Source organism: Terrapene carolina, unplaced genomic scaffold, assembly GCF_002925995.2.
Source record: "Terrapene carolina triunguis isolate 2854851 unplaced genomic scaffold, T_m_triunguis-2.0 Scaffold113, whole genome shotgun sequence".
Lineage (NCBI taxonomy): Eukaryota > Metazoa > Chordata > Testudines > Emydidae > Terrapene > Terrapene triunguis.
In genome coordinates this window covers 18102386-18115426 of record NW_020664464.1, presented here as the reverse complement: position 1 = coordinate 18115426, position 13041 = coordinate 18102386, and positions in this window count along the sequence as shown.

The window sequence follows — 13041 nt, the reverse complement described above, 5'->3', positions numbered from 1 at the left end:
AACTTCCCTGATGTAGAACCTCTTTTCCTATCAATGAGAGAGGGATCCTTTTTAATAGGACCCACAGACTCTCTCTACTTCTCATTATTTCCGAGCATGCTCCACCCCAGTTCAGCCTTCTAAAATGGCTGCCATTGCTGTGACTGCATTTCCAAGCATGGCTTGCAAGACCACTCTCTCTAGTAAAAGTACACAATTGGTAAGTCCCTTCCTACTTTCAAAAATGGCTTGAGGGAGTAATCTTTTTACCACTTGGTTGATTTGGCATGTTCCCTTCCTAGAGGAGTTTTCTACTGTTCTGCTTGCTTCTGGGCAAACAGGTCAGCTACCTGGTCTCCTGTACGTTCAATTAAAGGAATCTAGTGACAGAGAGGTGTTCAGCCCACCCTGTTCCTAGAGCTCTTAAGACAGAACAAGGGAGGCAGAGAGAACAGAAGGAACTTATCAAGGACACTCATGCTTTCCAAAAGACCACTTTCTGTCAATGACAGTCTCCACTGTCAGAGCTTTCTGTGGTAGTGGTGTGACAACGTGCTAAGGAAGCTCCAAGTCTCATATATTCTAGGGCTAACCCAATAAACTGGGAAAGCCCAGAGCAGGCCAAATTTCTAACAGCCTAGCTGCCAACAGTCCTGCTTGTCTCAGAGACCAGAGTTTCATAAAAAAGTGGTGCTGGTCTCCTAACCACAGTCCCAGGATGTTTAGAAGCTCAGGATCCTTTGGTGATAACATTTCTAGAGTCATTCCGCATGCACATTGTCACACAGCAAACATCAGTCTACAAGTTATCTTCTAAAACAGAATGGGGGAGGGGGGAGAATCAACCTATTAAAAGTTTACATAGTGTATATATACACACAGCATATATTCCCTGTTTATTGCCATACTGTTCCTACTTTTTTAATGGTTGCTGTAAAAATGAGTGATTGTTATTAATCAGTAAATCATGGCAGAGTGTGAATTATTGTGGAATAATTCATACTAACTATGCATCGGTAGGCAGCTAAATAATAATAGTACCTCACTAGTACATAGCACTTATCAGTAGATCTCAAAGCATTTTGCAGATGAAGAAACTGAGGGACAGAAAGGTAATAAATAAATGTTTAAAAAAAAATCAAATTGCCAATAATACTTTGTTTAGCATTGTTCATCTAAGGATCTCAAAGCACTCTTCAAATGACATCTAATTAAGTATCTCAGAGGATGCAATGAGGTCTAAGTAGTAGTATCCCCATTTTACAGTTCCCACACACAAGGGAAGGTTGCAACTTTATCCTTCTATGTTACTGACAAACCAGAATATAAAGTGTTGGATCTAATCCAGGTGCTTTGTTAAAATAGGCTCAGTTATATCATGTATGCTAACTACCAGATGCAAGGATGTATTCTAAGGCCCTGAGGAGTTTTGTTATATAGTATGGTTAGGAAGTTAGCTAAGCTAGTCAGTTGATTGACTATAATTCCAGCAAACATATTAATACTCTTTATAATGCAAAAGGAATATACAATCAAATGAAATTGCTTTCGTTTTAACACAAGTTCTCTCTGGGCACAATCTAGCAAAGCATTTAAGAGTCTGTGTAGCTTTAAGCACATGAATAATCCCATTTTAAATCAAGAGGACTATTCACATTCTTAAAGTTATGGATGTGTTTAAGTATTTTGCTAGATCAAGGCTTCTGTGAATATCAAAAACCAGGAAATAATCCATATTAGCAGCATAATTGTTACACAGAAAAAAATCTGAGTAAAAAAAACAAATGCTAACATTTATTTTTTGCCTTAGAATATTGTTAGCCCTTTTTGACCCCAGCGGTTAGCCAATCTGGGGGGACTGGTGGGTTGTTTTGGCTAGTAGGAAAGATTCCGGGTGAAGTCAGGTATTTCTCTGAGGCAAGCCTGTTTATTTACAAGGAATGTACATAAAGTCCTGTTTCCTTCAACATAATAAGAAGGAAACAACAAGAGATTTTCTTCACTTACATTTCCAAACATCTTTCATCCAAAAGCACTCTATAACTTCCCCTACCATCCCTCCTCAGGATAACACTAACAGGGCTGTGTCTTTGGCTTTCTGCTTCTTCTTTTGTGTTTCAGCTATCTGATTCAATTAAAAAAAAAAACACTCAATTGCTTTTCACATTTACCCTGAATGCAACTATGCAGCTGTTACACCCACTACATTCAATGAAGTTTCACCCAACCCATAACAATCTATTGTATTATCAGACAAGTATTGTGTGCTACAGATGCACTTAAAATAGCCTTGCAAAACTTTGGGCCAGCTATTTCAGTTCTTACTCCTGGGGGAATTGTGTGCCAAAAAACTATGTGCCAAAAATTAAAAATTCTGCACACAATATTTTAAAATTCTGCATATTTTATTTGTCAAAATAACAAAATATAATCACACCAGTTTCAATTATTTTGGTAATTTATTTCAATATACCCATCAGCAAGTATGTCTGTAACAATACAGACAACAAAAAAGATTCAGGAAATGTTTTTTGACAAATAGATTCCTTACTAGGGATATTAATACAGAACTCTGAGTAATAATTAATTTAAACTACAATATAGACCCATATTTCCTGCACCCCTCCAAAGCAGTGAATAGGCTTGAGGGAGTCAGGGGTAACGGAGGAGCTGAGGGAGAGGGAAGTAATTGTTGGGACGGAGCCTGGAGGTGAACTTGGAGGGCTGTTGGCTATGGGTGGGGAAAGTATGGAACAGGGTTTTGGGTGGGGAGGCGGGGAGGGATTGTTAAGGAGCTTCCCCCATGCACACCTTGGCTGACCCCTAGCCCCTCCCATTCAATCAGGCTCATCTGCCCCTGCCCCCATGTGTCCCTACGCCCCCATGTATCATTGCACCTCCTGTCCACATGTGTTCCTCCACTCCCACTCCGACACCCACTCCCAACCCACCCGTGTCCCTGCACCCCATCCTGTGTCCCCATGTGTCTCTGTGCCCCCACTCAGCCATCCCTCTTCCCCTATGTGGCCCTGCACCTCCCTCTCCCATTCAGCCTCTGCCCCAGTCTGTCCTCCCCCATTAGCCCTTACGAGCCCCTGTCTGACCCCCCAGCAACCCCATTCTATCTGTCACTCCATATCCCCTGTCTCCTGACCTGGCACGAGAGGCGCTGTGAAGAAAGCACTGCAGGCTCTCTCTCTTCCCTAGCTGTCTGGGAGCAGCTGCTCTGTTCTAGCACCATAGTGCCCTTTAGTGGACAAAAGGCAGAACTGCAGCAACCCAGAAGCTACACATTAATTACGCACGCCTGCTGTGGTGCAGAATTCCCCCAGGAGTAAGTTCTCTGGCAGAACTTCCACTGAAATTAAAAGGACTCCTATTGCCATTAGCATGGCAGTTTGGCTTAAGTTAGAATTGCAGGAGTAGGTGGATTTTTTTTAATAGCCCTTATCAATTTTAAATCTTGTCAATTTAAAACTAAGTTAAGGCTAGCTTCAGGTACTATACCTGCCACTGTGTCCTCCTGGGAATTTTTGTGTTTTTTCTAATCCCATTTTCCTAAGTTTTTAATTGGCTTTCCCCCAGACTGTCCCACCCTCTGTTTTAAAAAGTAGGAAAACATGATTGTAAAACCACAACACTTAGCAGTGGAACTCAGGGGCAAGTGCAGTACCTGAAATTACTTTTAACATTTAAAAAAAATATTGGCTAGATTTCAAGTTGATGATGTCCCTTAAAAGAGGGTGAGTATCTTCTATGAGAAATTCGTTCTTACCCACTAGAGGGTACAAGAGCTGTATTTGTGTATATTTAATAGCTTATATTAAAGTTAAATATGGAGAAGTTGCTACCCCTGTAAGAGAGACGTTTCAGCAATGATATGATTCAAGGGCATTTATTAAGCAAACAGTTTTCTTATGATCTAAGACTGGAGCAGTTAAAAAGACTGCCAAAAGACGCTGTCAGAAAGCGGAATAATGAAACTAGAGGGAATGGCATGTAGTCTATAAAGTAACAAAATAAACACAGGATTTTAATTAAAATGAGTTGCTTTTTCTTCATACGAAATGGAAGGGAGCTCTGAACTGCCATGCATGGGAAATATGCAGTGGTGTTGTAGCATTGTTGGTCCCAGGATATTAGAGAGACAAGATGGGTGAGGTCATATATTTTATTGGCCAACCTTCTATTGGTCAGAGAGACAAGCTTTTTGAGCTTACACAGAGCTCTTCAGGTCATGGATGGGAAGATTAACTGTGCCTGATTCTGCATCTCTTACTGGTGCTAAAAAAGTAGTTACATGAACAATGCCATATTCAAGTCATTGGGACTGTTAGTGTGAATAAGGTTGAAAATTGAGTCCCTAAACCCAGACCTTTACTCACAGAGAACAATGTCATACTCTACAAGTAGCCTGATGGGATGAATGGAACTCCTTACAGAATAAGGCAATACTCAGCATGAATGTGAACAACGGACTCAAGCCTAAAATGTAAATTCTTCAGGTCAGGGACCCTTAATTAAAATCTACTCCCACTGACACCAGTATAAATTTGGAATCATTCTACCGAAGTTAGTTACTCTGCATTTACAACAGTGTGAAGGAGGGTAGTCTGACTCGCTGGGCTTGATTCTGCTCTCATGCTGGTTTAAATGGGATCTGAATCCGGTCCAGTGTATTTATACACACTACTGTTATCTTTCCTTGTGTAGCTAAGTAAATGCAACACAACAGAATAGGGAGTATCACCAAGTCTTGGCTCAGGATTAAACAGGCTTTTTAGGTTGCCTTGTAAACAAACAAGAATTATGGCATTTTCTTGTTGCTATAGTATACTGCAGCATAGGGACTCACTATAGCAACCAGCATACAAACCAGAGAGACATTGATTACTATGCATGGGTTGCCATGGTGAAAACAGACCCAGGGATTTTTTTTCTCCCTATTGACTGTTGACTTTGGTGCCAGGTAGCTAGAAATGTCAGGCAGCTACAATAGCCTTTCATCAACGTGTTAGCATGTAGGTTTGTGTTCAGTTGTGGTGAGTGTGGGTTGGAGTTCAGGTTTGGGTTTCTCAAGAGGAAACCAGAAAATAGGCTGCATTTTACTAATAGTGCAGAAAAATGTAATAAAATTATTTCATCTTTAAGAAACTTCACATTTTTGTAGCTTTTTCTTTCTGAGGCTTTTCCTAGGTCTAGGAGAATGTTTCTTTCACTCAGCTTCAAAAATCATATGACCTAGTAACATTAGGAAAGTGAGTTCCCCATTTAGGAAGAATGGTCTTGTGGTAAAAGCACTGGACTTAGACTCCAGGACAGTTGGGTTCAATTTCTGGCTCTGCTCTAGACTTCCTGTGGAAACATGGGCAAGCTATTTAATCTCTCTGTGCTTCAGTTTCCCAGCTGTAAAATGGGAATAATACTTCCCCGTCCCATAGAGGAGTTGTGAAAGTACATTCATCAGTGGTTGTGAAGTGGTCAGCTAGTACAGTGATGGGGACCAGGCCATTGCTAGATGGATTGTGAGGGCAGGATCATTGTACGCATGTGAGCATACAAAGGCACTTCCTCAGGTCTGATGTTGCACCTAGGAGTGAAGGAAGAGTTAGAAACCACAGAGCAAATACTTTCTCCCCACCCCAGTCATAGCCTCAAATTCAGGCTTGATATAAGCAGAGGCAATTCTATTGTCTTGGGCCTTCGACTTAGAATAGGACCACTCTAGTCCACAAAAGGAGGAAGTGAGTAGTCCCTTAATAGATGACAGATAGAAAAATAATATTATCTAATGCAACACCAACCAATTACTATAGCACCTGGTTGAAAATGAGGCAGGAAACAATAACAGGAGATGCATTTAAATTCATTCAGTAGCAAGTAGTCACTGTTTACCATCATGTGATCCACAACTGCCGACTCTACCTAGTTTATTAGCTCTGTGGGCCAAGTGTTCAAAACTGGGTCCCATCATTTGCATATACACTTGCATGCAACTCATTCAATTTTGCCCTAATCTGCCACTGATTACACAGTTCATAGGCTCCATAATATCTCTTCCATGTATCTTGAATCATTTGTGTTGCATGCACTACCCAAGGAGGCCACTGGAAAGATTCAGTGACAGTGTGGTAGGTGTACAGTATTGTATGAATGAAACGTAGCCCCATAGAGTCTGAAAAAAACTGCCCATGGATTTTGCTCAAACTGTTTGAGAGCAGAATTCAGCTCTATAGCCATGCAGTTATTCTAATGGAAGTCCAGAGCAATGCTACCATGTAAACTGAATTATACCGGATTTCCCCCAATGTAACTAGTTCAGATTCTGGCCCAGACGGAGTTTGATCTCAATTATCCTGACCTGACCGCACCCAGAGAATCCCCTGCACCAGAGGGATTCCCTCAGAATGGTCAAGCAGCTCTTTACACCCTCTTTAGGATGGCTGAACTGCCATAATTAGTCCACAGTGCAGCCCAGAATGAGACCTGCAGTTGCACTTTTCCTCTATGTCCATGTGACTTTCATGCTACTAAGATTGTGGCTTCCTTTCTCCCAAACGTCTTTTCCTTTTTCTGAAACATGTATTACTGGTACTTTGCAATGACACCTTTCATGTACTGTGGTGCAGTCAGTACATGGTTCTGGGTTATTTTTGCTTTGATTCCCACTATCCCCATATGGCAGAATGTTTGAATGTTTCCCTCTCAGATAAATATCACTAGAGGGCAGAATATCATCAATGAAAGTCCTTCACAAGAAAACCTGCATACTGTAACAAACCAGTTCGCTGTATTACTCTGAGACAAGTTGTTTATGTCTGTTGCCCACGATGAAAGCAGAAATATTTTTATTAACTCAGTTCAATACCCAGTTTAATACAAAAATACCATCAATTTTGGACCACGATTTTGAAGAGTGACTAGTCACTTTGGCTGCCTCACTTTTAGGATGCCCAACTTGCGACTCTTTTAAAGGGGCTGATTTTTAAAGTGCAGAGCATCCACCCTCTGAAAATCAGGCCCCTCTACAATGACTTTCATTCATCACTCACAATCACTAGTCACTTTTGAAAAATCTTGGCCAGTGATGTTAAAAGCTGTTTTCACTGAGGTTGTTGTAGAATTATGGTGGCAAGTGATTAATATTACAATTAAAAACAATTAGGGTGAGATTTTGTGTTATACTAAGAGACATAGCACAAAACTTGCAAGTAAGGAGGGGGTGGACAGGAAAGTTGGTTTTATGCCACTTTTGCATCCTCCTAATTCTGGGCTGCTTGTAGGAGCCAAAATGGCCCCCAGTAATATTAAGAAGCTGGGGAGAGGGTGCGGGCTGCCTGAGTTACAGCAGCCCTGCCACACTAGCTATAGGCAGTTATATGACCCAAATAACTCTAGCAGCCTCTGCTCGAGTCCCACCCTCCAGGCCTCAGCATGCCCCCTACGATGGCATTTGCAAAGGGGCCTCATAAGACAACCTGAGGTGCTTATCAAGTTTGTGCACTGGGGAATTCTCCCCAGCTGGATTCTAATTGTAAGGGGAAGCTGATGTGGTCAAGCCGTTTAAGAAATGGAATAAGATATTAAAGGTGCCAAAGCTAGTGGCTACAAAATATTAGCCTGGGCAATGAGAGGGAGTTGGAAGTATTGCAGAGGGATAACGAAAAGGAACTTTAGAAAAAAGTATGATCATTGACCTCAACCTTAGTCCAGATGGAAAAATGTTATGTTTCTTGAAAAGCATTAGTTGTCAATCTTGGTAAACTTTTATATAGAAGGCTGAGGAAACACAAATAGCCTTGCCCTCCAAAGATGCTAGAAACCCTACTCGTGGGCTTAAATACTTATCATGCTAAATATGGAAAAGTAATCCACTTCACGGAACAGTAACCTGTTTTCAGTAAGATGCAAGAGCTTGTACAGTACAAAGAAGGCTCTTTAATTCTTATCAAATCTTTTCAGAATAGAAGTAAGATGGTGTCCTTCATTTTTCTCTCTTGGAGAGAGACTGAGATGTTCCACCTTCTAACGTGTAACAACAAACCACAGTGTTGCTTACTTGGCTGTTCTTGTCTCTTGTAGCTGTGGCTGAATTATTTACAGCTTCAAGAAAAAGCGGGCTTGGAGGTGAAAGTATTCTGAGAACTAATTCTTACCTCATGGAAAATTATCCTGAAACCATTCCGAAAACACCCTAAAAACATGGAAAGGCTTAGAAACTGGAGGTGGTATGGCTGAGATACAAAGCCTACAAGCTTCTCAAGCTGCTGGAGAAAGCTTTTATATACACACATTAGATCTGCTTAAGTGAGCTGTTTTCATTTTCTAGTACTGTTCTAGCTAGGTTCTTATGCAATACTCATTACCATGGTAACCAAGCACCTAGTTTTCGTAACATAATTCACTCCACTTACTTCAGATGCACTGACTCAAGATGGCTACTTTACTGGACCATCTCCCATTGAAACAATTTAGCCTCAAAAGGGCTCTTTTGCATACACCCCTTTTTTCAGCTGTACCCACCACTTCTTGGTGCAGCTGAGACACTGGTACCTAATCCATTCCATAAACACAGTTTGGTAATGGCTTCTCTATCCTATAAGATTAGAAATGTTATGGCTGGCCTATAGATATCTATTTAATCAGGACAGCATATGTTCTAGAGATGCTTTCAGTTGGTACCAAGTGGTGCAGTTCTGAGCTGCAGGCTTGCAGACTTTTCAGCTGCCAAATAAAGATTAAAAGAAAAAGATCAAGTAAAAATAAAATAGAGTGAGTACCGCGCTAAGTCATTGCAGTATTTTTTCCTATTCCTTTTGTTCTCAGAGACAGTACCAAATATATTAATATCTTTCCCTTCTATGAAGCATAATGCTAGAAATTCTTTCCAGAGTGTGTTGCGCATTGGGGATAATGAGATAGACCTCCCGCTCCAGGTCAGGTCTATCTCAATAGCAAATAAAAAAAAATGTTCAGCTAATCATTGCTATTTCCATCAGTATTGGTGAAATTCATCACTGTGCAAAAGGCCTATTTTGAGGGTGTAAGCAGGACTTCAGATCTGCATATGCCTTGTTCTGGCCTTCTACCTAGGAGTGAATTTCATTCTACTTTACTTTAAATTACTGATACCTAAAGTCCAACATTTGTATCCAAAGAACAGCTGTGCTGAAAGATAAACAAAATCTGTTGTTCTCTGAAAATGGATTGTATTGTTCTTATTAAGGCACAGAGAGCTTGCATTTAAGAATCAAATTATTATTTGAACTTTCCATAATACAGCAATGAGAGCCAGCTAAAAGCTCCCAGCAGTCCAGAACCCCTCTTCAAAAATAGAGGATGACTGTAATGGGGTTCACTCACCACTCTGGCACCTCCTGCTGGCTGTGTTGGGGATTAGCACTGCATGTTAGTGTGCCCTCTTCAGGTGGTGCCCTGCCACCATCACTTCTCCTCTTGGACCCACATCTCGCCAAAGACCACAGCGTCCTCTTCAGCGACACAGCCCTCTGGCCGTGCCACATACTGTGCTCCCCCCTTCCAGGGGACCCACAGTCCACTGTTCAGTCACTTCCCTTAGTGGCTACTGCAGCAAATTGTCTGGCCACTTCCTCATGGCCCCAGCATTCTCTTTGCCCTGGCCTCCGCCTGCAAACCCCAGCAGCCAGCCAGAAACTGTCTCCAACTCTCCTAGTCCCTGCTAGCAGCACTGCTCTGTCCAGGATCCTGATAGTTTTCTCAGTCCTCCAGAGACACAGCCCTTCCTCTCTGGGCTCCCAGCACAGAACTACCTTCCTCTGACCTGCAGCTCCCTTTTTATATGGGCCTGGTTGGTCCTGATTGTCTGCTTCTTTCAGCCCTCCTCTGATTGGCTGCCTCCTGCACAGCCTCCCTAGGGCTCTATTAACCCCTTAGAGCCCAGTGTGGGGCAGGCACCCCATCACAATGACCTTTGGTCTCTGCAGCTGCATATCACATCCCTACCTAACAATATTAGCTGGTCCACAAAAGGACGTGGCAAAAATGGTCTCTTCTTACTCAGCAGAACTGTTCCTTGGGTGTAGTCAGTCATATCTGCTTATTTAGGTGGCAAAATTAATAGTTTACTGCTTTTCACTCCCGCTAGCACTACAGATTCAACACAGCGAGGAGGCAATGAGCTGGATTCTGTTCTTCCTTGTGCATCATCAAAAAGAAATGTTCCAAGCATCTCTGTGCACACCGTTAAGGTAATAATAGTTACACAGATGTCTCTGGTGATGTACAAGAGTGGAAGGACCTAACTTGATTCTCAAAACCCTGTTTGAGTTTGCAGCACTAGCAATTAGAAGAAAAATCTCTTTTTTTCTACATGTAAACATCTAAGACCACCAAACAGTGTGCCAGTAAGACCTGACCTGATATTCCTAATGTAAAAAATAACCAGAGGGAAAAATGATAATCTGAATATTTTATTTTCATTTATTCTGAGGGGGAAATGTTGAGACTTACATTTTATTGAAATGCACAGCTCCCTCTTTTTTGCAGGTCTCCTTTCCCAATACAGAGGGATCAAGGAGACAACACTTAGGCCAGGTCTATACTCAAAAGTTAAGTCAATCCAGCTATCTCACTCGGTAGTGTGAAAAATCCACACCCCTGAGCAATGTAGTTAAAAACAGCCTAACCCCCAGAGTAGACAGTGCTAATCGATAGAATAATTCTTCCATCAATTTAGCTACCGTCTCTCAGAGAGATGGATTAACTATGCCAATGGGAGAACACTCCCATCATTGTAATGAGTACCTAAACAGAAGCTCCGCAGCTGTGCTGCTGGAGCATTTCAAATGTATGCAAACCCTTAGCCCTGAATACATATGAAATGAGGTTTATCCAGGGCTGGATTTCCAATTAAGAACAGTAGACATGTGCCTAGGGGCACCAGCATTCTAGGGCTGCCTTACCTCTCTAAAACTGTGTGCAACACAAAGATCAGCTGTAGGTGTGGGGCAGGGGCGCGGAGCTGAAGATGCTGTGCCTAGGGGTGCATAAAGTGTAAATCCAGCCCTGGGGTTATCTTGGCGGCATTGTAAATTATTAAATTTTCCCACTAGAAATAATCCACTCAATACTATTGTTATGATTTCAGTTGTTGGTTCTGTGGGATTCAGCTACATCTGGTAAAGAGCCCCAGATAGTAATATGTCCCAGCTCAAAATGCTGCATTGAGACATTTCTTCCTGAATAGGCCAAAGTACGTCTGTGTTGGTCTTGACACTGTTCTGTTCAGCAGCAGTGTTGGAGGCAAACCCTATCCCAAAACACATTACGAAAATAATACACTATTATTATTTATTCCTAAGGACCCCAAATAGGGACTAGGCCCCACTGCACAAACAAATAACACAAAGACAGTCCTGGCCTAAGAGAGCTTTCAATCCAGTTGTTAGAGCAGAAAAAGCTAAAGAAGGTGTGGCGGACAAGTTAACGAGAGACAGGTTTGTTTGTGTAAATTAGTAATCATAGAGGTGCCTTCCTGATTAAATTAAAAACAGTACAAATGAAGCAGCCACTGATGGTACAATATTGAAGTATAGTGCAAATATACTCTAGCCTCTTTCCAGTCAAGAGAATGAACATCCAGCATTGTTTTAAACTAGTTCTATGGCATATTCCCTGGATTTTAATGAACTACTACACTGAGCCGAATAATATCTCTCATTTACTATTGTGTCAAGGGTATAACACAACACTGTGGGTGTGACTACACCAACAAACTCCAGAGCTGTCATTCAGCACTGGTGGTGAATTGCAGCTTCAGTTTGTTCAGATGGACAAGGCCATTGAGACTCTGTGTCCATGCCAGACAACTCACCATGATGATACACTATAGTTTTCAAATGTAGGCAGACCACGGGTTAAAGCTGCTGATGGCCACTCCACAGTAGTACTCCCAGTCTTGCTTGCATTGGGGGAGCTGGAGTGGGTTTCATTTTACAAATATTGGGTTCTATGGGGTTTTTAATATACAGAATGTTGTTGTGTGCTATAGTTTTGCAGAAAATACAACCTTAAACATACAGCCAAATGCTAAAATGAGCATTGGGCCCAATTCACTGGTCCCCTAGTGTAGTTCTGCACCAGTCTCCCAGCAAAAAGCTTCCTTAAAACCTCGCAGATCTGGCCAGTGGAGGATTCTTTTTACGTAGATGGTGTAGAACTGCCAAAGGAACTCCAGTACCACCAACCAGCCCTTGCCCCTGGAGTAGGGTGTATGCCATTGTTTGCGACATCACTATATCCCAGAGATCCCCAACTGCCAGAACCACTCGTGGAGTCTGTTGTCCACCAACATAGCTTAGAGAAGCCCTAAGATTGTTGCTTCAATCTACATTGAAAACTGGAGACTGGAGATGGGGATGCAAAGGGCTCTTTTGCATACACCCCTTTTTTCAGCTATGCCCACCACTTCTGGGTGCAGCTGAGACACTGGTACCCAATCCACTCCATAAACACAGTTTGGTAATGGCGTCTCCATCCCATAAGATTAGAAATGTTATGGCTGGCCTATAGACTTCTCTTTCAAGGACCTGAACCTGCAATCTTCATTCATGGGAGTAGTCCTTCGCTCATGTCTCAACGTGCCACTCCTGTATGTAAATGTTTCCAAGGTTAGACCCTAAAACCGCTTTGGTAGGCCCTGCTCATTGGAGTTTAAAACTAACAAACTCCAAAAGCCTAAATGCTACATATTAAACAAATCACAAACACACTAAATGACTCTAATGGAAATATCACTGAGTCATCACCTTAATTTAACTCTCTGCCTAATCAGAAATACAAAACTACCTTATTTGACTATTAGTTTCATAAAAATGTGATACAGGTGCAGGTCTAAGGCCTCTAGTTAGTGCAACCTCTATCCCTGTTGTTTTCTCATTACTCTGACACAAACTATTGGAGCACTTAAGGATAAAATGTATTCTTTTTAATCTTGGTTACTTAGTTACAGTGAATTTCCTGACTAGGTGAAATCCATTTTAGAGGATCTGAAGGGGACAAGGGACATCTGCACAGATGCCT